Here is a 24,841-nt window from a genome sequence, read left to right on the forward strand (position 1 = left end):
ACTCAAAAGTTAAAAGTGCAATTGATGATATTGCTCCTGTGAAAGTCAGGAAGAAGAGTGGCAGACAAAAAGCACCTTGGAGAAACTCAACAGCAGTGCAAAATATGAAAAGACAATGCAGAAAAGCAGAGCGCATGTGGCGGAAGACAAAACTTGTAGTCCATTATAACATCTACAAAGACAGCCTGCATGCTTTCAATATGGAACTAGGCAAAGCTAGACAGACTTTCTTCTCAAATATTATAAACTGCAATTTAAACAACACACGCACTCTTTTTGCTACTGTAGAGAGACTGACAAACCCCCCAAGCCAGATTCCCAGTGAAATGCTCTCAAACAGCAAGTGCAGTGAGTTTGCTTCTTTCTTCTCTGACAAAATCAATAATATCAGAAAGGTGATCAGCACATCCTTGAGTTGTGCTGGGGTCAGACAGATCAGACCACCTGAAAAAGTAGTAACTTTGTCTGATTTCAAAAAAATTGATGGCAAAATTTTGGTAGAAACCGTACAGCACCTTAAAACATCAACATGCGCTCTTGACACACTTCCCACATCTTTTTTCAAAAGTGTGTTAAACAGTTTAGAAGCAGATCTTCTAGAAGTGGTAAATGCCTCACTTCTCTCTGGGAGTTTTCCAAACTCCCTGAAAACTGCAGTTGTCAAGCCCCTCCTGAAAAAGAACAATCTGGATAAGACCATATTAAGCAACTATAGACCGATCTCAAATCTTCCTTTCATAGGCAAGATCATTGAAAAAGTTATCTTCAATCAGCTGAACAAATTCTTAAGCTCGAATGGATACTTTGATAATTTTCAATCTGGTTTCCGACCGCATCACAGCACAGAGACAGCGCTCATAAAGATAATAAACGATATTCGCTTAAATACTGATTTAGGCAAATTATCAGTGCTGGTACTACTCGACCTCAGTGCTGCATTTGACACTGTCGATCATAACATACTTCTTGACAGGCTGGAAAACTGGGTGGGGCTTTCTGGGATAGTCCTAAAATGGTTCAGGTCATACTTAGATGGGAGAGGTTATTATGTGAGTATAGGAGACCATAAGTCTGAGTGGACATCCATGACATGCGGAGTCCCTCAAGGCTCAATTCTTGCGCCACTCCTGTTTCAACCTGTATATGCTCCCAATGAGCCAAATAATGAGAAACAACCAAATTGCTTACCACAGCTATGCAGACGACACACAGCTGTACTTAGCCCTATCGCCTAATGATTACAGCCCCATTGACTCCTTGTGCCGATGCATTGACGAAGTCAACAGTTGGATGTGTCAAAACTTTCTTCAATTAAACAAAGACAAAACTGAAGTTATTGCGTTTGGAAACAAATATGAAGTTCTCAAGGTGAACGCATACCTTCTCTCTAGGGGTCAAACAACTAAAAATCAAGTCAGGAATCTTGGTGTGACACTAGAGTCAGACCTTAGTTTCAGTAGTCATGTCAAAGAAATAACTAAATCAGCATACTATTGTGATGAAGCAGACGTGAGAGACGGATCCATGTGCAACAATTTAATGAACAGTCTTTTCCAAACAAACGTTTCAATAATAATGCAAACACAAAAGGCAGTAAAGCTTGAAAAGGGTGCAGGCTGGCACTCAGGGCAGAAGGCGGAAACTCAGGGTCAGAGACAGGCTTGGTTCAGGGCTGGCAGCTGGTAACGGAATCCGGGGACAGGCTTAAGGTCAGGGCAGGCGGCGAGAATCAGAATCCAGGTACGGTCAATGGTCACGGGGCAGGCTGCAGACAATCAGAGAAGTTAGTAACAGGCAAGGTTCAAAGGCAAGGTCTGACAGGAATACCAGAAAACGCTCGGACATGAATCACAGTGAGACAATACTTCGCAAAGGACGCCGAGATAACAAGGCGTATATATAGCTTTGGGACCAGAGTTCATTCAGATCAGGTGCGGGGATAATCAGGGAGAAACAATCCATACTAATCTGAAGTATGCATGGCACTAGAGTTCAGAGGAGAGCGCACGGGGCAGAGTTCACAGAGAATCATCAGGGCAGGACGCCGTAACAGAGCCCCCCCCCTGCGAGCGCCTCCTGGCGCGAGGGAATTGACGACGGCGGGGTCTGCCCCGGAGTCGAGGTGCAGGTTTCTCGGGGTGATTACGATGGAACTCCTGAGTGAGCAATGGATCCAGAATGTCAGTGGCATTGACCCAGGAACGTTCCTCTGGACCAAAACCCTCCCAATCTACTAGATACTGTAGTTGACCGGCTCGACGTCTGGAGTCCAGCAGATGGCGCACGCGGTACGCCTCCTCTCCTTCCACCAGGATGGGCTGGGGAGCAGGGTCCTCAGTATCCACAGTATCCACACACCTCTCTTCAGTAGGAGCAGCAGCTGGTTTGAGCAGAGAGACGTGGAATGTAGGGGAAATGCGCATATGTCTGGGCAGAGCAAGGCGGAATGACACAGGGGTAATTCGACTGATGATTTTGAATGGTCCTAGGTATTTCGGGCTGAGCTTCCTACACGGGAGTCTGAGGCGAAGGTCCCGTGTGGACAACCACACCCATTGCCCTGGCTGGTACTCAGGACTAGGTCTACGGTGACGGTCAGCTTGTTCCTTGCTGCGTCTTACAGCACGTTGGAGGTGAGTATGGGCCAGATTCCAGGTTTCCTCACTGTGTTTCAGCCAATCATCTACGGCAGGGACATTGGAGGGTTCCCCAAACCAGGGAAACAGGGGCGGCTGAAATCCCAGGATGCACTGAAATGGGGTCATACCTGTAGAGTGTTTGTGTAAGGAATTTTGTGCATATTCCGCCCACATGAGGTAACGACTCCAATCCTCCTGATGACTGTGGCAGTAAGAACGAAGAAAGCGAGTGACTTCCTGGTTCAGGCGTTCAACTTGCCCGTTGGCCTGGGGGTGGTACCCCGAAGTGAGGCTCACGTTGACCTGAAGCTTCTCAAAGAAGGCTGACCAGACACGGGAAGTGAATTGGGGACCTCTGTCGGATACAATATCCTCGGGTAATCCGTAAAACCGGAACACAAGATTGCACAGATGTTCAGCCGTCTGCAGAGCTGTGGGCATCTTGGTGAGCGGAATGAGACGGCATGCTTTTGAGAAGCGATCAATCACTGTGAGAATGGTGGTGTAACCCTCTGAGGGTGGCAGGTCTGTGATAAAATCTATGGCAATATGAGACCATGGGCGCTGCGGAATGGGCAGGGGCTGGAGTAGACCCGCAGGCAACAGACGAGAAGATTTCTGGGTATTACAATTCTGACAGTGCTGAATAAACTCGTTGGTGTCCTGGGAGAGCGTGGACCACCAGTAGCGGTTCTGTAAGAGTTGGATGGTGGCGGTGATTCCAGGATGGCCGGAGCTGGGAAAGGCATGCACATGGTTTAGCAACCTGTCACGAAGAGTTTCAGGAACGTAGGTTTTCCCAGGCGGGCATTCAGACGGGATCACCATGTTGGCATTGGCCAGGGCAAGTTCGGTTTCGATATCCCACTGAACGGGACCAAGGACTAGGTCAGGGCTGATGATAGACTCGGGGGCATGGATTTCTAAATCGGTGTCAAACTGGCGAGACAGGGAATCAGCTTTGGTATTTCTAGACCCAGGCCTGTAAGTCACAGTAAACTGGAACCGGGAAAAGAACAGTGACCATCTTGCTTGGCGTGCGTTCAGTCTCTTGGCTGTGCGTAGGTACTCCAGGTTCTTGTGGTCAGTGTAAACAGTGAATGGGTGAGTGGATCCCTCGAGCCAGTGACGCCACTCCTCAAAGGCCGACTTCATGGCCAACAACTCGCGGTCTCCGACGTCATAGTTCCTCTCCGCTGAGTTCAACTTCCTGGAGTAGAAGGCACAGGGGTACAGTTTAGCAGGAACTCCCTGACGTTGAGAGAGGACAGCTCCCAGACCAGTATTCGAGGCATCCACTTCCACTACAAAGGGCAATTCAGGATTAGGGTGATGCAAGATAGGAGCAGTAGTGAACCTGTCTTTGAGCTGGTTGAAAGCCTGAGCAGCACTTTCGTTCCAGGGAAGGCGTCTCGTGCCCTTACGAACCAAGGCTGTCAATGGTGCTGCCACGGAGCTGAATCCCCTGATGAAACGTCTGTAAAAGTTTGCGAAGCCCAGAAAGCGCTGCAACTCCTTTAACGTAGAGGGCTGGGGCCAATTCACCACCGCTTTGACTTTGCTCTCATCCATAGCCACGCCCTCTGGACTGATCACATAACCCAGAAATGTTGTGGACGTCTGATGGAAGTCGCATTTCTCTAACTTGGCGTAAAGTTGAAACTGGATGAGTCTTTGCAGAACGGCTCGGACGTGCTGGATGTGGGCTTCGAGGGTGTCTGAATAAATCAGGATGTCATCTATGTAGACTATGACACAGCGGTGGAGCATATCCCGGAATACATCGTTGACAAAGGACTGGAAAACAGCAGGACTGATAGAGAGACCGAACGGCATCACGAGATATTCGTAGTGCCCAGTACTTGTGGAAAATGCCGTCTTCCACTCATCTCCCTCGCGGATCCGAACCAGGTTATAGGCTGAGCGTAGGTCCAGTTTAGTGTAATAGTTGGCCGTGCGGAGGAGCTCAAGAGCGGCGGGTACTAAGGGCAGCGGATAACGGAACTTGACTGTGCACTCGTTGAGTGTTCTGTAATCGATACAGGGTCGTAGACTTCCATCCTTCTTTTTGACGAAGAAGAAACCAGCCGACACGGGAGACGTGGAAGGTCGAATGAACCCCTTAGCGAGCTCCTCTTCAATGTACTTTTGCATAGCTTCAGTTTCAGGCTGAGAAAGAGGGAAGATGCGGCCCCTGGGTGGCAAGGAACCTGGAATGAGCTCGATGGCACAGTCGTTCTCTCGATGCGGGGGTAACCTGGTAGCTTTGACTTTACAGAAGGCTTCGGCAAGGTCGTGGTACATGACTGGCAGGTTTGATGACACGGGTTCCTCCCGGGGCTGAGTGATACTTCGGACCGGTAGGGGTTGGACTGTCGTAAGACACTTGGAGAAACAGTTCTCGCTCCAGCTGATTATCTGACCTGTAGTCCACTGAAGATGAGGGTCGTGAGTTCTTAGCCAGGGTAAGCCCAGGATGACAGGAGTATGAGGAGCATGGAGTACATAGAAGTGTATAGTCTCGCAGTGAAGTGCCCCCGTGCGCATATGAAGCTTCTGAGTTACGTGAGTAATGCGGCCAGTGCCTAGGGGGCGTCCATCGACAGCCTCGACAGAAAGAGGAGAAGTGCAGGGAATTAGAGCTATCTTGTGCAACAGAGCAAAATTTCTTGACATGAAATTTCCGGCTGCCCCAGAATCAACTAAAGCTGTAGCAGTAAAAGATCTTCCATTATTAGTGAATTCTAATGGCACTGAGATACAGGATAGAGGATTTAAACAGTCAAGGTTCAGACTCACCGAGGGTTTATCCTTGAGTGTGGGTCGTTGAGGACAGTGCAGACGGAAGTGACCGGCGCCACCGCAATACATGCATAATCTCAAGGTCCTGCGGCGTTCTCTCTCCTCCACAGACAGCTGCGAAGTATTAATCTGCATGGGCTCGTTGGTTTCGGTGGGCGTGACCCACGTGGCGCGAGGCGCAGAGAGGCTGCGTGAGGTGTTCGCAGCGCGGCTGCCGCCGCGGCGAGAACGCATCAAGTTGTCGATTTGGATGGAGAGAAGAACGAACTGATCCAGATCCTTTCCCTCGTCGCGACAGGCTAGCTCGGCTTGCAATTCGTGATTTAGACCCCGACGATAAACCACCTTGAGAGCATTTTCTGTCCAGTCGGTTTGAGCTGCTAGAGTACGGAACTTCAGTGCATACTCCGAGGCGGGAGTTCGTCCCTGCGCGAGCTCCAGAAGAAGATCCTCCGCTCCCTTCCCCTCCTTGGCATGTTCGAAGACGGCTTGAAAACGTTCCAGGAATTCTCCGTATGACGCAAAGGCGGTGCCATCATTCCTCCAGACCGCGGTGATCCACTCCAGCGCGCGCCCGGTGAGTAGAGAGCATACAAATGCGATCTTGCTGGCGTTTGTGGTATGTAGAGAAGTCTGTTGGGCGAGATACAGAGAGCACTGTAAGATGAAGCCCTTGCATTTACCTGGGTCTCCGTCGTATTTCTCGGGTAACGCGAGGCGTGGGCTAGCGCTTGCGGTCGTTAGCGAGTCCGGTGAGAGGACAGGTGCAGCGGGTGCTGATGCGGAAGCCGTTTCCGCGGTAGGTTTTTGCAGGGCTTGAACCGCTGTTATCAATTCCTCCGTTAGCGTGGTCAGTCGAGACAGCTGGTGGTGATGAGTGGCTAGCTGAGAGGCTTGGGCGGTGTAAGCAGCCGACAGGGCGGTCATAGTCGCTGGATCCTCGTTTGGCGAAGTATTCTGTGATGAAGCAGACGTGAGAGACGGATCCATGTGCAACAATTTAATGAACAGTCTTTTCCAAACAAACGTTTCAATAATAATGCAAACACAAAAGGCAGTAAAGCTTGAAAAGGGTGCAGGCTGGCACTCAGGGCAGAAGGCGGAAACTCAGGGTCAGAGACAGGCTTGGTTCAGGGCTGGCAGCTGGTAACGGAATCCGGGGACAGGCTTAAGGTCAGGGCAGGCGGCGAGAATCAGAATCCAGGTACGGTCAATGGTCACGGGGCAGGCTGCAGACAATCAGAGAAGTTAGTAACAGGCAAGGTTCAAAGGCAAGGTCTGACAGGAATACCAGAAAACGCTCGGACATGAATCACAGTGAGACAATACTTCGCAAAGGACGCCGAGATAACAAGGCGTATATATAGCTTTGGGACCAGAGTTCATTCAGATCAGGTGCGGGGATAATCAGGGAGAAACAATCCATACTAATCTGAAGTATGCATGGCACTAGAGTTCAGAGGAGAGCGCACGGGGCAGAGTTCACAGAGAATCATCAGGGCAGGACGCCGTAACAACTATCATCTGAAAAATATTGCAAGAATTAGATGCTTTGTTTCCAGACAAGACTTAGAGAAACTTGTGCATGCTTTCATCACCAGCAGGGTGGATTATTGTAATGGACTCCTCACTGGCCTTCCCAAAAAGACCATAAGAAAGTTGCAGCTCATACAGAACGCTGCCGCCAGGATTCTGAGCAGAACCAGAAAATATGAACATATCACACCAGTCCTCAGGTCTTTACACTGGCTCCCAGTTAGATTTAGGATTGATTTCAAAGTATTATTACTGGTATATAAATCATTCAATGGCCTAGGACCTAAATACATTGCAGATATGCTCACTGAATATAAACCCAACAGATCACTCAGATCATTAGGATCATATCAGCTAGAAATACCAAGGGTTCACTCTAAGCATGGTGAGTCTGCTTTTAGCTATTATGCCAGCCGCAGCTGGAACCAGCTTCCAGAAGAGATCAGATGTGCTCCTACAGTGGTCACATTCAAATCCAGACTCAAAACACTTCTGTTTAGCTATGCATTTACTGAATGAGCACTGTGCCGCTGTTCGTCCGACTGTACTGTATTGTATTGTATTTCATTTTATTTTTCTAAACTGTTTTAATTATTCTTGTTTCTTTTTATTATTTTAATTTCTTCTATGTAAAGCACTTTGAATTGCCATTGTGTATGAAATGTGCTATATAAATAAACTTGCCTTGCCTTGCCTTGCCTTGCTGGAGCGCAGATCTTCAGTAAGTTAGATGCCAATATGGGATTCTGGCAGATACCATTGTCAGAGGATTCTGCGCGCTACACAATGTTCATAACCCCATTTGGCCGTTACTTCTTCAAACGGCTTCCTTTCGGAATATCATCTGCGCCAGAACACTTCCAGAATAGAATGGCTACAGAGGTCACTGAAGGACTGGAAGGCACGGTGTGTCATATTGATGATGTTCTGGTGTGGGGGAGAACAAGGGAGGAACATGACACCCGTTTGCATGCAGTACTGAGGAAAATGCAAAAGGCAGGCACGACCCTTAATGTCGAGAAGTGTGAGTTGTCAAAGCAGACAGTACACTTTTTAGGGCACATTATTTCTGCCGATGGCATTAGCCCAGACCCAATGAAAACAGCAGCCATCAGGGACATGACGGAGCCCTCAAATGTGAGTGAATTGCGGAGCTTCCTGGGGATGGTAAATCAGCTTGGGAAGTTTATTCCCCAACTGGCGGATAAAGACAAAGCTCTACGTGACCTGCTGTCGAAAAAGAACTGCTGGATTTGGGGCATTGAACAAGCCAATGCGTTCCAGGCTCTGAAAGACGTATTGTCGTCCCCCCCTGTTCTTGCCATCTATGACGCGAATAGAGACTGTAAAGTGTCAGCGGATGCTTCGTCCTACGGACTGGGAGCCGTCCTACTGCAGAGGTGGCCAGAAGGTTGGAAGCCAATAGCTTATGCGTCAAGATCTCTTACTCAGACTGAGCAGAGATATGCGCAAGTGGAGAAAGAAGCCTTGGGGCTCACGTGGGCAAGCGAAAGATTCAAGGACTTTCTCATTGGCAAACATTTCGCATTGGAAACTGACCACAAGCCATTACTGAGTCTCTTAGGATCACAAGTTCTGGATGCTCTCCCTCCTCGTATCCAGAGGTTCAAAATGCGACTGATGCGTTACTCCTACTCCATTATTCACGTGCCAAGAAAGGATTTGTGGGTAGCTGACACTCTATCACGTGCTCCGGTAAAGTAGTGTGAGCTTCATGAAGAGAGAGAGTTTTGGGAGGACACTAACATTTATGTTGACTCTATCATGGGGAATTTGCCAGCAAGCACAACCTACCTGGGACAGCTGAGAGAAGACTTAAAGAATGACAATGTATGTGCCAGTGTGATGAAACTGTGTGTTGAAGGGTGGACAGAGCACAGCCGGAGAGATCCAATACTGAAGCGTTACTGGACAGAACGGGCTCTCTTAACTGTGCAGGACGACCTGTTGCTGAGAGGCACGAGGCTGGTCATTCCAGCCGCCATGAGAAATGGTGTCCTTAGCAAGTTGCATGAGGGGCACTTAGGACTTGTAAAATGCAGAGAGCGGGCAAGACAATCAGTGTGGTGGCCAGGGTTAACCCTCTGAGGTCTAAGGTGTTTTTGGGGTCCTTGAGATGTTCTGACATGCCCTGACATTTGTGCTTTTTTCAGTTGCTTATAAACATATTAATGGCAAAAAAAAATTACACACTATTTAGCACAAACAGGGCTACCATAATATGTGAGCAACAAGAATGTACATGTCTGCATTTTTGAGAGAATAATGTTTATGCGTGGTTATTGAAAAAACTAAAAACTAAAGTTTCTGAAATAAGGCCATAAAACACATACTAAATATGTGCCAATAAGACTTTTGTCTAATAGATGTCATTGCCTAGTGTTTTTTCTTCAAAATGATGTGAAAATCACCCTGCCCTTATCATTCACATAACACAATACATTGATTTGAATTTTGCAAAGCACTTTCTGTTTGGAAAGGCAATATGCGGAGTGGGCGTCACAGATCATGCATATTTAGTGGTTCACACCTTAGGAGACAATGGGGCCTGCATATTTAATTAGCCATTCATTCAGGTGAGTCACTGAGCCACAAGAATGCAAGAGCAACAGTTGGAAGCATCTCAATTCTTTTTTATTTTTCCACATATTGTGCTTGCAATTTGGCCTATAATATCCAAGGAAAACATGTCTAGTAATTGTGCAGTTAATTCTCATACTGTATTTTCAGGTTTGGAATATTTATCCTCTCCCCAAATTTGTCACTAATAAAACACAATAAAAATTATTTAAAGAAAAGGCTTATATTTACCTTTTAATAGTTTGTTTACATCTACCTTGTAAATATATTTTTTTATTAAAAAGGTTACAATTACAACAACAATTCAAGTGTAATCTTTCTTTGTAAAAACTAAAGTATACATTTTATCATACATATTTCAAAGTTAAAAAGGTTACAACAACAATAATTACAATTTCAACAATATTTCAAGTGTACTCTTTCTTTGTAAAAAAAAAGATTATAGGCCTACATTTTATCTATGTATTCATTACTTTGAATATAGCCAACATTGGAACAGCTAACATCTTAGTTGATGACTTTATTTTTGACAAAAATAGTAGGCTATTTTATATATAGAAATTGCTACACAAAAGCTTATTTGATGTGGCAGTATATTCTACAGTAAAAACTGTACCCAAATCTACTAAACAAAATGTTGTCTTTCATATTTCGCCTGACTGTAACGTTGTGAACGCACCGGAGAAATGCACATTTATTAGGCTACATAGTTTTTTTGTTTTGGATGGTTTTGTTTAGAACCAGCTTTCTGTAAATATATTACATTTTTTTTAGACATGTGAGGCGAGTAGGCTACGGGTTCATGATGATCTCCAGTTCAGACCTTATGTTGTGATTGCTAGCCTATATTTACTTTAAATCCAGGAAATTTGTTAATGAAAAAATTATTAAAATTAAGAGACAATTGATACAAAACGAAATTCGTTTTAAAGAAAGGATTTGTACTTTCTGTTTTGAGGTCTCTGTGAATGTTTGAAAGTATTTTAGTGCTTAGAGCGCTCGCGTCCATAATGGAGAACTGTCACGTAATATTGTTTTTTTCCTCATAAATGCGAACACGAAAAATAAAAGACAAAAGACTTTTAAGTAAAACTTACTCCGAAATTGTGTCCTCGGCGGAATTCGCTCTTCAATATGCTGCCGTTCGTCGTCTGTTACAATCTTCCTCTGAGGAAACAACCCGGTATCGTGCATTCTTCCTCGCTGTCCAGAATCATCTGAAGGGCGTCTTTACTGGAGAAGCGTGCCATACTCAAAACGCGATGAACTATCAGTAAGTCTGATAGAAACTGTGTTTTTATGGCATTGATCGGGGGGCGTATACTAGATCACCTAAACTATTTACATGTGAATCGCGCCGGGGGCGGGGCGCCCGCAGCTGATTATAAAGATAATGAGGCAGAAGGAAAAACGGTACCTCTCCTTGCTTTCAAACGGATTACATGAGTTGAAAACATTTGTGTTTTATATAAATTACTTCATTTAAAAGAAGAGATTTCAAGCTTCATAAAGACATAACTCACATGCCTGTGTGAGAAGTATTCGCTGAGTTATGATTCATTTTCGGACGCGTTTCGGAATGGACTACACGGACAGAGAGAAGGCAGAACCTAGCTTCGTGTTTATTTTTCTTTATTTGGCAAAAAGCACCACACTTTGTTTTTATTGTGAGTATACACAAAAATAATACACATTTAACAGAATCGATTGATGTATGAAACTTGCTTGTAATATCAAAGTCAACAGAGCAAAATTAATTTCTTTTGAACTGAACTGAAAAAAATCCAGCAAAACGCGTGGGCGCGTTTCTCGACCTCAGAGGGTTAAGTAATCAGCTGAAGGAAATGGTGCTCAACTGCAGGACATGCCTCAAGGAGAGAATAAACCCAAAAGAACCACTCATGCCCACTCAGTTTCCAGACAGACCCTGGCAAAGGTTAGGGGCTGATTTATTCATGCTGGGAACTAAAACGTACCTGCTTGTGGTGGATTACTATTCCAGGTATGTGGAGATTGCTCAGTTATCACCCAGCAGGTCTACTGACGTCATTGTCCACATGAAGTCCATATTCGCACGGCATGGAGTTCCAGAGACGCTAATTACAGACAACGGGTCACAATTCTCTGGGCACTCATTTGCATCCTTTGCTGCTTCGTATGGATTTGTCCACGTTACTAGCAGCCCAAAGTTTCCCCAGAGCAATGGAGAGGCTGAACGTGCGGTCAAGACAATAAAAGCTCTTTTCAAGAAAGCTAATGACCCTTACCTTGCTCTCCTAGCGTATCGTGCTACTCCCTTGCAGAATGGGTACAGCCCAGCTCAGCTTCTTATGGGAAGAAGGCTGCGAACAACTGTGCTCACACTCTCATCATTGCTAGATCCAGCACTCCCTGATATGGATGCAATTTTCAGAAAAGAGAAGGGAAGAAAGAGTGCAGATGCAGAGCGCTTCAATAAACATCACAGAGCTAGAAAACTCAGCACACTACAGCCAGGAGAAGAAGTCTGGGTGTCTGATGCTAAAGAATCAGGAACGATTGTTGCTAGTCACTTTGCTCCACGGTCTTACCTTGTGAATACGCAGCGTGGGACTGTGAGACGTAATCGCCACCATCTGGTATCTATGCAAGCGTCAGCTAAGGATGATAAAAGTGATACACAAGATCAGTCCTCAGATACATTCACTGAGTCGCACCCTGTCACTCAGGAATCAGAGGAGCAGGACATTCCTGATTTGGTGTCTACACCTAGGACTAGGTGTGGGAGACGGGTCGTGAAACCTGCAAGGTTGAACCTGTAAACAAGTGTGTGGTTTACTATTGCATTATAGTTACAAATGCATTGCCACTTAATGTGCATACTAGAAAAAAAAGATTGTTCGAAATATGAAGACAAATGTTATAATTACTTGGTTTGTTTAAGTATTAGATAGGAGCAGACATTCCAGCAAAAGAGGCAAAATAATCCTCTAAGGTCTGTTGAGACAAAGGTAGTCTACCCTTTGATCTCTAGAAAGGGGAGATGTGGTGTTGTTGCTATGGTGTTCTAGGTTGACGCAATGTTGATGATGTCACGAGAGTGGCGACGAGGAAGCGCCATTCAGTTGTTATGTATGTTTAACGTTGCCTAAAGAAAGTAAAGTAAACACGTTCATACAGTTCGAATCCAGAGTCATTATTTAAAAGACACGACAGTGTCAAGGTCTTTTACCACACACACAAAAAAAAAATATATATATATAATTTATAGACTTTTTACCTTCAATAGTTCGGATTGAGCTGATCAACAAACGGACAGGGAACTACGTCATCACATTGAAAGGTCACGCCGGCGCTGGCAATACTATTTGAACTACTATTCATATTCATCAGAATGTTATTCATATACTATTCATACCGTAAATCCTCTAATATAGGCCCGGGCCTTTATTTTACTCAAGCGCATCGCGGCCCAGGGCTTTATTGGAAGGAGGCCAGAATTAGAGACAGGCCTTTATTTCTATTTGAGCAAAACGGACTGCAGTAGAATGAATAAAAACGAGATTTTGTGTCTATTTGAACCTATAAAATACTAGGTTAATTTATTGAAAACGTACAGTTACCATATAACATTATGGTATGCATACAGAACTTTAACAACAAATAAATATAATATAAATGATATTTTTTTGTGAAAAGCAATGATTCATTTTGAAACAGTATTTGTTCCAGCTTAGCTCCATAACAGCGCGCATCTGTGCATTCATTCATTCATTCATTCTTTCATTCATTCACACACACACACAGAAATGCGATTCATATTTAAAAAGTCTTTTTGCGTGTAACTTACAGACACTATTGCGATTAGAACAAAGCAATAGAACTGACCTATTTCTCAGCTGGATCCGTTCCTCGAAATAATACTTCCAAGCACTTCTGAGGTACATTTTCCAGGATTATTATTACTTAGATAGATGTGTGTTATCCAGCTGATTGTGGGCGTTCACAGGTTTGCGTGGATCGCCTCAGATTATTTGCGTTTGAATAGCGCGCGCTCTCCGTAATTAAGATCAAAGTCAACAGAGTATTTTGAATCTCTTTTGCACTTAAGAAAAAAAGCGAGCCTATAGCGCCAGCGCGATTGTCGATCCCAGGGGGTTAAAAAATAGATTTTCGCCAAAAATCCTCTTTGGCTCCGCAGCTGCCATGGTAAACAACATTAGCCTACCGGTGACTGAAGTCTCACGTGCGAGTCAAGAGCGAAGTGATTGACATGACCAGGCTACCGTAGCTATGGCTTGGATTCATTAGCAAACATTGCCCCCCTGTGGTATTTGCATGTTACTATCACAAGCATAATGTTGTGGCCTGCCCAGAAAAACGTTGGTTCTAATAATAGCCCCGGCCACTACTAGAGACCGGCCTTTATTTACCTCCGCCGACAGCGAGACCGGCCAATGTTAGAGACCCGGCCGCTAATGGAATACAGGCCAATATTAGAGGATTTACGGTATTCATATTCACTGAATACTATTACTATATATATAATAGCAAACAATACTATTTGAACTATCCTCCTACGTACGGTCGCATTGTAAACAGTGGGGCGGTACTTCTGCCGGCGCCGGCGTGACCTTTCAACGTGATGACGTAGTTCCCTGTCCGTTTGTTGATCAGCTCAATCCGAACTATTGTAGGTAAAAAGTCTATAAATTATTTTTTTTTTTTTTTAAATGACCTATCGTTTCGCTAGACAACAACCTCTTCTTCAGCTGTGATCGCGTACAGCCCGTGTAAACACTTCAAAGACTTTTGAAACTGCATTGATTTGGACTTAAAAACGATGGTAACCAATGAAGTCCATTGTTAGAAGAAAAATCCAGAAATGTTTTCCTCAAAAAAACATAATTTCTCTCCCACTGAGGAAAGAAAGACATGGATATCTTGGATGGCATTGGGGTGAGTAAATTATTAGGAAATGTTCAATTTGGGGTGAACTAATCCTTTAAGGACACAAAACGCATGAATGCTGCCTTTAAGGATCCTTCAGACTGAGACGGACTTTGATCCCCATTATTTACATGGAATGGTTTTTTTTCCCCCAGAAACATTTTAGTTAGAAATTGATCTAATGTTTTTAAATGATACACTTGTTACGTTTGAATGTTCGCTGAACATTCTGAAACGTTCCTATAATGTTTGCAAAACACTAAAATGTAATGTTCCCTTAACGTTCGCATAACCAAGGAAAAAAAACAAGCTTTTTTAAAAGAAAAAAAATGACATTTTAAAAGTTGGGAGAGCATTCAAAAATAACGTTGAATGGGAACATTAGGAAAAAATCCATAGAACAAATTTGTATTAGGTGGTCTCCACTACAACTCAACATAGCTGGATGTCATCTCTCTCTCTGGATGTCATCTGGGCGTTATGGGTGGAGCTAGAAGGTCAATGACACCCTAACCCCGCCCATAACCCCATCCCTCCACCCATTAGATCCAGAGAGGTGGAGCCAGACATCATGAGGCTCTGCAGGGAGCAGCACTTGGTAAAGCATCACTATACTGAGAAATGTGGTAAAACTAATAGATGTGCCATATGTAGTTACGCTGTGAGATGAGTTTGCCTCCACCCGTCTGTGTCTGAAAATCAGGACTCATGCTTCACTTTCCTCTGAAGGTTTTGTCGGGGAAGTGACGCAGGATGGCAGAAGGGAGGATGGCATTGGGGAGACATTTCAGATGGTGACAATGCTCAAGACATGGATTATCAGGAAGTAAGAGATAATAAAGGGAAAAACAACAGCAGCATGTGTGATGGATCTGACTGGTAGAAAGAGAAATCAAAGTAACTGTTACTTTTGCTAAACAATCAGAACAACAAAAGCCTCCTGTTAAACTATCAAAAGCAATTGAGAAAGAGACAGTGAAAGTTGTATCCTGTCTCAGTAATGGAAAAATAATGATCAAAATGCAAGGACGAGAAGCAGAAGCAAAAGTTTGTTAAAATGAAAACAATAGCAGAATTGTGTGCAGAAATAGGCAATACAACTGGAGGGATCATTTGAGACATCAAAGGAATCTAGGATGGGTCATTTCTGCTGAAGATTGTAAACGTGGAAATACAATAAAAGGTTCAATTTGAAGGAAAAAGCCTACAGACAAATAAGCTTTCTGTATGAGAGTATATACCCTGAAGGATCTACGGGGTTTCAATCACAACCTGTGTGAATTACTTTAAGAAAGCAACCATTCATTGGTGTTGTTTTCTTTTCTTTGTTTTCATATTTAATTTCATAATTATTAGTCATTTATGTAGTTGTCATTTGATTCATCATTTATTCATATTATTGTTATTTGATTAACATAATTTATTCATTTCATCATTTAATTATTTAATTATAATTATTAATTTATGTTTTTATATAACTTTTTTTCTAATTTCCTTGCTCTAGCAATGCTTGCTATTGTTGTTTAATCTCATGATTGTGTGGTTTGTCACGAGTAGGAGATTAGAGAAGGTCTCCATTTCAAGGTTTTTATCGTCACACGACGATGTTGTTAAGCTGTAATTTTCCATAGTTTTTCCCTTGGGATAATAACACTTGTTGGAATCGTACTGGTCAGACGAAGCCAATGCAGAGTAACATCAAAATGAAGTCTGAGCATCGAAACATAATATTATTCAACCAGACGCTAATTCACGTTGCTCTTGGTAGATTGTGTTGATGATTATGGAAATGATCCGGCTCTCTTGTTCTGCTGTGGTCTTTAATTTGCGTGTCGTCAGTAGATCACGTGCAGAACTTTATACTCCCATCTGCACTTTTGTTGGAATTGCGATCTCATGCTAATTTACTGTTGAGTAAATCTGGCCATAAATGTGCAAGGAATCAATATGGAATCTTCCATCCAGATTAAGGTAAATCCTACAAGAAATGAAGTTGTTCTGTTTGTGATGAACAAAATTTAATTTGTGGCATTTATTTGTGCAATGGTAAGTGGTTAAAGACGCACCAGGGTAAAAAGGCACCTTTGATTTTATTGTAAAGTATGAAAACTTTCATAAACATCTGCTTTTCAACATGCACAGGGAAATTTGTTTGATCTACAGACAGCAGCGCAACGTTGATTCTGAGCTAATCTGATCTAATTTGATATTTTAAAAAATGTTGCAGATTTAAGTAGAAAGTGAAAATCGCTGAAATTATTGAATATATTTTGAGACAAAGGTCTTAATGGTGTTTAGTTTTGTTCAAGGTAATTAAAGCAACAGTTTTTCAATAACAGAAGAATATGTAAAAGTATGGTATTTGGGGTAAAAGACACAATTAACATAATAATAAACAGCTGGCTGACTTTCCATTTGTTGACATGACATGGTTATTCAGATTGTACATATCATATAGCCTTAGAGATAATCACCATATTTATAATGAAAATAAAAAATAAAATAAAAAATTATAACAATAATATCATATTATAAAATATCATTTATTGTTACTACTGTAAATCTATATTAAATTATTATGGAATCTCCTTCAATGATTTCAGAATCTTTATGTCACGGGTCTGGTTGCAGCAAAGAGGAAACATGCAGCAGTCTTTATTAATCATAAACTCAAACACAGAGATACTCAGAACACAACCACCAGGCGAACAGCGGCGATTACGGACAACTAGACAGGATTAAACTCAGGCTTAAATACACAGAAAACAGAGAGGAACTAATTAGACTGATTAACAAGACACACCTGAACACAACTAACACAATCAGTAACTATAGAAACAAATTGGGAGAGAATGAAGGAGAACTGAAGTAAATAATAGATTAGAAGACTAACTGAGAAAACTCGGCGAAGCCGGCGGCTCAGGAGACCAGGGAGGAGCAGGCGGCTCAGGAGACCAGGGAGGAGCAGGCGGCTCAGGAGACCAGGGAGGAGCCGGCGGTTCAGGAGACCGGGGCAGAGCCGGCGGTTCAGGAGACCAAGGAGGAGCCGGCGGTCCAGGAGAACAAGGAGGAGCCGGCGGTCCAGGAGACCAGGGAGGTGCCGGCGGTTCAGGAGACCAGGGCGAAGCCGGCGGTTCAGGAGACCAAGGAGGAGCCGGCGGTCCAGGAGACCAGGGTGGAGCCGGCAGTTCAGGAGACCAGGGCGGAGCCGGCGGTTCAGGACACATGGGAGAATCTGCCCCAAAATTTTCTTTGGGGGAGCTAGGCGTTTGTAGGCCAGGAGGGAATCTGGGGCGAGCTTGTGGACAGGAGTCGTCTCGGGACCCTGGACGGGGAAAGGGGTCATAATGGCCGGCGACTCTGGAGTGGTGGCGGCCATCTTGGCCAAGGGCCAAGGCGCGGCGGCGGCCATGACGGGACGAGACCCTGGAATGGACTCGGAGATTACACATTCGCTGGAAAGGCCGATGGTGAACTGGGACCCACAGGTAGCCAGCACCCACTCCACAAATGAAGCAACATTTTCCTGAGGTCCCACACCGGGCAGGCGCGCCTCCGTCTCCACATTGAGGCTTGTGAGGAAAAAGACACTCAATGATCAATCGGGAAGGAGGTAAGGAACGCAGGTTGAGGAACGCAGTGGTGTGAGCCTCGAGGGAAAGCTCGTCCTGATCCAGACATAATAAACGCACTGCTGGTAGAACCATCTTTAAGAGGTCTGTCGTTCTGCCACGGGTCTGGATGCAGCAAAGAGGAAACAGAATCTATATGCAGCAGTCTTTATTAATCATAAACTCAAACTTACAGAGATCGAGATACTCGAGAACCAGGCGAACAGCAACAATGACAGACAACTAGACAGGATTAAACTCAGGCTTAAATACACAGGCAACAGAGAGGAACTAATTAGACTGATTAACAAGACACACCTGAACTCAACTAACACAATCAGTAACCATAGAAACAAACTGGGAGAGAACGAAGGATAACTGAAGTAAATAACCAATTAGAAGACTAACTGAGAAACTTAAAGGGGCTGTATGTAACTTTTTTTGTTACTCTACTAAAGCATAAAAATACCATAATATGTTTGCATATATTGAGGAAACATGCTAAGTTCACAATACTCGTTTCTCTGAAAAACACTTCTACAGCCAGTTATCTTACTTTGAAATGTGCGTTTCCAGGCTGGAATGTTTGTTATTGTTTTGCTCTGTGACACTGCACGTTGCCAATTTGCCAATTTTCATTGTCCATTGCGCTCGTTCCTGTTGCGTGTGCTCAAACTGGCAACCCGTGTGAGCATCGAGTCTGAGGAGGCGGGGCGGGAGAAGCAACTATCTCCGATATTTTGAATTGGACTGCAGTACCTATTTCCACCACTAGTTGTCATTCTTACAGACTGCACCTTTAGTTTAAACATGAACAGAACTCAAAATGTGACACTTTTTTGAATAATTTTGTTTCTGTATTTTTAAAATATATTTTTATATTATCATATTTTAATGACGGTATATTTATTGAACAAAAACTAATTCTTTTATTTATCAAAATAAACAGAAAATAGTACAAACTTTGTTAAAGTGATTGTTTTGAACAAGTATCAACTTAGACATTATTAAAAACACATAATTTAGCTGAAGTATTTGTATTTGTGCCTTTTGCCACCTTTATAAGACTTTTAAGCAAAACAAACAAAAAAACACTTTTATGATTTATTTTCACACAAAATCTGTTGCTCCACTAATCTTCAGTACAAACATATATAATTATTTCCGCAATCATACACTTTAGGAGGAGTGAAAAGCACATTGTTTCTTAAGGTGTGTCTTTAGCCACGTTGTTCCCTACAGCGCTAGAAAGGGAGTCGGACAAGTTAAAGATAATTGTAGGATGTGCAGAGCTAATAAATTCCTAAAGTTAACAGGAATTTCAGCTCTAGAAGTCCATGAGGTTTTAAAAGCATAAGAAGAAACTGTTGCTTTGGACATGACATGACATGAGTAACAATTCATAATAGGGATGCACCGATCCACATTTTTTCACTTCCGATCCGATCCCGATACCTGAATTTGGATATCGGCCGATACCGATACTATTCCGATACCAGAGCTGTGTTTGATTTAATATTATTATTATCATTATTGTTTATTTTATATGTTGCTGAAATAAACTTCTCTCAACAGGCAAGTATGAATGATATGTTATGTACGTATGTATGCATGTATGTCCCAAAAGGCAACTTGAGGTAAGTATAAGGTCAGAAAAGGAAGTCAGAAAAACAGGAAAAATCCCATTCTGAAAAAAAAAATGCAACTGTAAGGGTTTCAAATTGATTGTCATGTCAATATTTATTACATTACCAAAATGTCAAATACTTGCGTCTTGAAATATAAGAAAAGTGCAAGTGTAAACATCTTACACACACATTATCTGAAGGGTGATCCTCGCTCCGATGCATTAACTCTCTCGATGAATGCTCGATCAACATCAGCATCGTGCAAACAAACAAGCGGATTTCGCCTCAGATCCGCGTCGATTTCGCTTCAAACTTTTGCTTTTTACGCACGTCAATTTTTCTCTGGTCGCGCGAATGGATTCAAAATATTCAAGCGTCCAAATAGACGCGGTAGACGCGAATTTGACACGCTATTCGCGTTTGGTGTGAACGCACAGTAACGTGGTGCTTTTTTAAATGTTTGATTGCGTTCGTTGTGTTGTACGACGCGAGGGAGCTTTAAAGGCTCTGAATTACAGCTTTGCAAACATTGCATTTTGCTGTCTTGCTCTGCGGTGTTTCCAGTGTGAAGTATTTTCACACAGCGGACGTTGTTGGCTAGCCGCAAACTGTGGAATGGATTTCCTGAGCGGGGGCGTGTCTCATAACTCTGTGTCTCATTGAGCCGCGCCTCCGTTCAGGAAATCCATTCCACAGTTTGCAGCCAGCTAGCAGACTCGCCGGCGGGAATCACTTTTGGACTTTGGAGTCATTTCAGCAGACGTTAAAGCGAGCGCAGACATGACTCATGGATATCGGATATCTCAGCAGGTTGGATCGGGAAAATCCGATACGTGAATTACGCTGGTATCGGGTCCCGATACCGATACTGGATCGGATCGGCCCCATCCCTAATTCATAATCCTATAATGTCTTTGCTTCCACTACACTAGTGCTAGGAGCTTCATAGCAAGTGGGCAAGCATTTAAAGACAGAACTGGGAAGAACACCAGACTTTATTTGTATCCAAGAGACATGCTAAACAGCTCCTAGGAATTCAAGATCAATGGACATGTAGAAGAGAGGGAAGACGCAGAGGTGGAGGGTGTGCAACATTTATTAAAGAAAGCATAGCATATGAAAATAGTCATGCAGAATACATACATGAATGACGTAATCAGAATTATATATTTTTTAATAATCCATGTAAAGGAATAAGTAATAATATTTTAAAAGAAGTGATGGGTGACACACAGGGCAAAATTATTATGTGTGGGGATTTTAATGCACATAATTGTTTATGGGGTAGTAAAAACACTGATAATAATGGGGAAAAAAATATTTTTTTATAGAAGAACATTCACTGGTTTGCAGCCCATCATGTTTGGATCTCACAAAAATGTCACAAGCATTAACTGGTAAGTGTGAAGATAATATTGGCAGTGATCATTGGCCAGTAATATGTGACATTCAAAATGCCGTACAAAAGCAAAATATTGGAGAAAAAAAAGAAAAAAATTAGAGAAATATGGCAATTAGAGAAAGAAATAAGGCATTTTGAATTTTCAAAAGATTAATAACTCAAGATACACTCATAGAGTATCGGAAGAAAAGGTCAATTGCAATAAGGATAATCTAAAAAAGCAAAAGAGTTCTGCAATACAACTGGGAAAGAGACTGAAATGCATGTGGTATTGAGAATGATTAGGAAAATGAATGATAACTATAAGCAGATCCATGTAATAGAAGAGAAAGAGAAAGACAAGAAATAAGTAAAATATATAAGAATGTCCATATGAAAAAACAGGGAGTAGATAAAAATATGGATGAAGATGTTAATTATTTTGAGTTGTAATTCAGTACAACATCAGGGAGAGACTCAGTTACAGTTAAAAACTTGCCAGAGATCAAAGCATTACTGGATTAATATAATCGTGTATTAAACCCAAAGATTGGAGAAGTGCAATAGTGATACATTACCAATAGTTTTAAACCAGGGAAATATGCAAAAAACAGCTATAGACTGATTGCACTCACATCTACACTGTGCAAAGTAATGGAGAAAATGATAGTAAGATCAGGTTGAATGACTTTTTGGAGGAAAATAAATAAATATTATCAAAAGATCTACAATGGATGCTCTGATATTATTTAACAATGATGCAAAAAAGCACTTATAATGAGAGAATACCTTGTTGCAGTTTTGATATTTAAAAAAGCTTATGACACTTACTGGAGGATAGAACTTTTAATTAAACTAAAATAAGCTTGGAATAGGGGGAAATGGATATCAGATTTCCCATTTGAAAGTATTCCAGGATAGGGGAATAAATATCAGAGCTGTGTAATGTGACTCCATAAGGAAGTGTCATCAATCCAATTTAATTTAATTGAATGATTAATGATATATTTGAAAAAGTTAAACCAAATATTGGAAAGGCATTATATGCTGATGTATGGAACAGAGGGAGGAATTTAAGAAATGTAGTTAAAGGAATACAAGAAACAAGTGAAGTTGATAGATTGGGGATTAAATGTTCTGTACGAAAAGACTCAATATATATCTATATAAAAAAATAAAAAAAATGTGATCAGTGACAGAATTCAAGTATCTTGTATTAATCTTTGATGAGAAATTAACATGGAAGAGACATATTAAGAAAATTGAAAACAAATGTAAAGGTAATAAATTGCATGTCTTCAATATGGGGCGCCAGTAAGAGTTCAGTGTTACCGGTAAATCAAGCCTTGATACGCTCTAGTATAGGTGTGTGTGTGTGTGTGTGTGTGTGTGGATCTACGTCAGAACTGAAGACACTGGATCATTTACAGTCTAGAGCAGCTATTCCCAAACTGTGGTCCGCGGAACACTAGTGGTCCGTGAGGGTACTGCAGGTGGTCCGTGGAAAGGCGAAATAAAATATAAAAGAATATTTTTTTTACCTTAATTTTACCAGGAAATTCCCATAAAAAAAAATAAAAAAAGAATAATATGTAGGCCTATATTGATATAACATTTTAATTAAATTGTCAAGTTATTGTGTGATTACTAAAATAGCCTAGTGGTGTTCGGCCTTGACATTCAAGTTCAGTGCCGTTAGAACCCCAACATTGGATCGGTGGATAGCAACAGGTTCTCTGAAGAGAAAAGGGCAGAGGCAAATATGTTCTCATTATCACATCACACGCATAGCCTTTAATGGTGCGTTCACACCGGACGAAATTTCGCTTCAAACTTTTGTTTTTACGCGCGTCAATTTCGCTCTCGACGCGCGAATTGATACAAAGTGTTCAAGCGTATCACTAGACGCGGCAGGCGCGAATTTGACATATGATCCCTTTTTGAATTTGACGCGCTATTCGCGTCCGGTGTGAACGCACGGTTAGGCATGAAATGTTTATAAATGGAATGAATAAGGCCTGTTATTATTTTAATTTCCAGTTAGTTTCTTGATCTCGCGTTTCTGAAATGTTTTCCAGATGTGCTGTTAAGTGGACAAACTCAAGCCTAGGTACTTTTTGAGGACTTGTAAAACTAAAACTCTGAAGATTAATAATCCCCTAAAATCGCCAAAGGTTTTGAAATGTTGACTATATTCCAGTGTTCTGTATAGATTTCATACTCCATTGCTATGGAAATAAGCCTGTTGTTCAAATGAACCTGATTATGCCCTGGGCGCTTGAGTAAATAAATAAATTAAATATGTGGCAGCCGTTGTGTGCAGTAAACTTTCTTTTAACAGCTGTTGTACTGATGTGATGACCAATGATAGTTTTAGAGCTAGTAAGCCTATTTAGAGGTGCAGATTAATTCAGGTAGGACTCTGTGTAGACATATTTTATTATGTGTATTATGAGGTGGTCCGCGAAAATTCTTGATTACAAATAGTGGTCCACACACACAAAAAGTTTGAAAACCCCTCTAGAGCACTGAGATCTGATATGGAGAAATGAGATCAAACTGTAGATGCCATCAGGGCTGAACTGAGGGAGATGTTAACTTGAAGTGACAACAATCATTGCTGTTCATCATGCACAACTGTATATCGTACAGTTTTAAAAGATTTCTGGAAATACTAAAATATCAGAGGAAGAAGCTTTGTGTGGAAGCAGTGGCATCAGTTCACCAACAAGCCAAGGCACAGCAAACTCTCACTCCCTCGATCATGTAGAGTTTTACATGTGCACAAATCCTCTTATATCACGAGCAAAGCGGAGACACAATATAAATAAGAGATTAGTTTAGTCAGATTCAGTGATAAAAATGTTTTAATGAGTTTGCACCGAACAGGTTCATTGATTATGAAGGAAGAGCTCTTTACTCGCTGTCTCTGCAATTTCATTTAATTTTTCTCCAATTTGAAGAAAAGTTTTTGTGAACTTTCCTACAAATGTGTCGCTTACTTCACACTTCACTTACAAAAAGTGACAAAAATTAGTTTTTTTTAAAATTTATTTTTTACAAATGTGGACAATCTTTGAAGGATAATCCCCCCCCCCCCCCCCCCCCCAAAAAAAATGTTTTTTGGTCATCACATTAAAAATAACATTTAAATTGGGTAATATTCTGACTTTTGAGCTGTAAAGTGCTGGAGAAAGTTGTGTGAAGTACTTGAAAGTCCTTGAAAAGTCCTTCATTCTTATAACAGTGGTCTATAACTGTAAGTTTCTGGGTTACTTATGATCAAATCTATAGTTCTTTGGGCGCACCACACACACACACACACTTTTGTCACGTCGAGAGTAACCTTGGCTTTCGGTGAACTGACGGCACTGCTTCACATGTCAGACGGCCACGGGCAGTGAAAATGAAAGCAGACTTTCTGTCGTCGGCCTGAAGTTCAGGCTCTGCGAGACTATCCGCTTGACTACCCTGAACCATAGCTGGGTATGTCACATAACCTGCTCTCTGGAACACCCCGCCGGCAACCCCCACACCCCACAGATGCTTACAGACAGATCTAAAGATACATTTCATCAAGTACTATATATTCAGACAAAAAGAAGTCTAAGAATAACTGATAAACTGTATATTCCACAGAGATAATTGCTATAATAATGGATTGAACAGACTAAGGGAATTAGGACTGTCGTCAGCTCTCAAAAGTGTAATGTA

This window comes from Leuciscus leuciscus (assembly GCF_965113295.1).
Source record: "Leuciscus leuciscus genome assembly, chromosome: 16".
NCBI lineage: Eukaryota > Metazoa > Chordata > Actinopteri > Cypriniformes > Leuciscidae > Leuciscus > Leuciscus leuciscus.